General features: G+C 40.7%; 1 non-coding gene across 1 annotated transcript; it reads left to right on the top strand.

Annotated features, from left to right (window-relative positions):
* Positions 1 to 1,780: 1,780 nt before the first annotated feature.
* Positions 1,781 to 1,861, top strand: Trnaa-agc79 (transfer RNA alanine (anticodon AGC) 79). Its single transcript has one exon. It is a non-coding gene; the product is annotated as a tRNA-Ala (tRNA).
* The last annotated feature ends 768 nt before the right edge of the window (positions 1,862 to 2,629 follow it).

Below are 2,629 nucleotides of genomic sequence, written 5' to 3'. Positions count from 1 at the left end.
AGGGAGGGAGTTTTGATTTTCCTTCATTCTACATGAAAATAATGAGGAAGACATGTGAAGACACAGTAAGCCAGGAAGCCAGCCTTCGCCAGAACCCAGACATGCTGCCACATTGATCTTGAGCTTCTGGATTCTAAATTTGGAGAAAATATGTTTTTGTCATTTAAGCAACATAATTCTGCTAGTTTATCATAGAAGTTCAAGTAGACTTGCTATGGATGAAAAACAAGCAGACATCTGATCACACATTGCTTTATAGAACCCAATAGCTAATGACTTCTTTGAAGAGTTAAGGTATCTATTGAAATAGGATTTTAAACATGCGGAATTTGAGTAATAAAAAGTGTAGAAAGTCTCTCTGAGTGGTCAAAAAATGAAGAGGTATTTATGTCCCCTGTGAATGGTCACAGAAGTCTGAACTCATGAGTGAAGACTGGGAGATTCTTTTTGTTCTAGGTTCATCATGTGAGGTAGGACGTCCCACTTCTAATCCAGATCTTTGAGTTGGGAGAATCCGCCTTTAATCTGGACCACATTTTCTGCTGGCAGCCTATGTAAGGACGTGGAAGCCACAATCCTTTGTTTCTTGCCTGCTTGATCTCCCTAGCAAGTTCATTCCTTCACTAGCATTGGAGCCTACTTTGGTGTTCCAGTATACAGTGAAGACCAGTTGAGATATCCAGCCTTGTGGACTGAACAACCATTGGATTCTTGGATCTTCTGTTCATAGGCAGAAACTATTGCATTAGTTGGATCACATTCTATTAGATATTCTAATAAATACTCTCTATATACATAGAGAGATATTTAGTCTTTAAGTTCTGTTCTTCTTGAGTACTCTGACTACTATGCACACTGTCATACTTTTTTGATAAATTACCATGACCAAAAGCACCTTGGGAGGGGGATAGGGGGTTTATTTTAGCTTACAAAGTTGAACTTATGCTCTATCATTGAGAGAAGTCAGGGTAGAAACTCAAGGCAGAAACCTAGAGACAGGCACTGAAGAAGAAGCCATGGAGGTTGTTTGCTGGCTTGCTTCTCATGGTTTGTTCAGCCTGCTTTCAAAAGCACCTAGAATCACCACATGGGTGGTACTGCCCACATTGAGGGCCTTCCAACATAATCCATCAATCAAAAAACACACCAGAGTTTTCCCTGCAGGTCTATCTGGTAGGGTCATTTTTCAAATTAAGTTCCAAAATGACGATAGCTTGAGTTAAGATGAAATAAAACTAGTCAGTAATCCCCAACTCCTTTCATAACCCCCATTCCCATCCCACTCTAAGATTTACTCTTTTGTCTTTTCCTTTTGAGTCTAGTTTATGTTGTTGTCCAAATAGTCATGGGAATGGGATCTGTGCTGGAATGTGGCCAACATCTTTAAAGAAAGCTGAGTTTCCTTCTAGAAGCTATCATAAAGCAGTAGTTCCCCAGCTAATGTTGGGGGTTTGTCTTGCTTGACTATGTGGAGGTCTTGGACATGGCCGTCACTAACAATGTTAAATGTTAAATGAACTTGCCTTGTTGTTTCTGAAAACCAGTTTTTAAATGTTATTTGTAACCTCTTGTTCTTAAAATCTTTCCAACTCCTCTTTGGAGAAGTTCCCTGAGCCTTGGATGCGATATGGATGTCCCAGTTTGGGCGGAGTATTCCAACATCTCTTATTTCTCTGGAAAATACCATTTTCTAATGAACTCCCTTACCTCAAATTATATACTTTCCTACTGTATAGCCGTATAAAAAGCCATTGTATGAAGTAATGTAAAAATTTACTTTTTCGGGGTTGGGGATTTAGCTCAGTGGTAGAGCACTTGCCTAGCAAGCACAAGGCCCTGGGTTCGATCCCCAGCTCCGAAAAAAAAGAAAAAAAATTTACTTTTTCTTCATGCATTATTATCCAAATTGGTTTTCCAATGGTTGATAACTTTAAAGTTTCAGTATCATAATATATGTTGGGGTTTTAAATTGTATTAATATTCACCCCTGACAATTTCAGAAAAGTGCTAGTGTCACAGAAAGTTAGAGGCAGATGTAAGGCTTGAGCATCCTTCCCATTTGTGCTTATGTAAGAGCTCCACCTCTATCCCCTTTCCCCAACCCGAGATCTCCCATCCCCCATTCTCCATCCCCATCAGATTGCCTTTGTTGTAGTGGATACTTTTTATTTACATTTCAAATGTTATCCTCTTTCTTGGTTTCCCATCCATAAACCCTCTATCCCATCCTGCCTCCCCTTTCCTTTATGAGGTTATTTTTGCAACCATCTATCTACCACTTCCCTCCACCCTGCCCTGACATCACCTTACATCCAGCCTTGGCAGGACCAAAGGCTACTCCTTCCATTGGTGCCCCAAAAGGTCATCCTCTGTTACATATTCAACTGGAGCCATGAGTCTGTCCATGGGTACTCTTTGGATGGTGGTTTAGTCGTGGGAGGTCTGGTTGGTTGATATTGTTGTACTGATAGGATTGCAAAACCCTTCAGCTCCTTCAATCCTTTCTCTAACTCCTCCAATGTGGACCACGTTCTCAGTTCAAAGGTTTGCATGTGGAGCATGTGTGTTTGTTGTATGTTGTAGCACCTTTTGGATGTATACCTAGGAGAGGTGTAGCTGGGTCCTCAGG

The sequence above is a fragment of the Rattus norvegicus genome, chromosome 1, assembly GCF_021556685.1.
Source record: "Rattus norvegicus strain SHRSP/BbbUtx chromosome 1, alternate assembly SHRSP_T2T, whole genome shotgun sequence".
NCBI lineage: Eukaryota > Metazoa > Chordata > Mammalia > Rodentia > Muridae > Rattus > Rattus norvegicus.
Note: the sequence above shows the minus strand (reverse complement) of the source record. Positions and strands in the feature narration are given on the sequence as shown.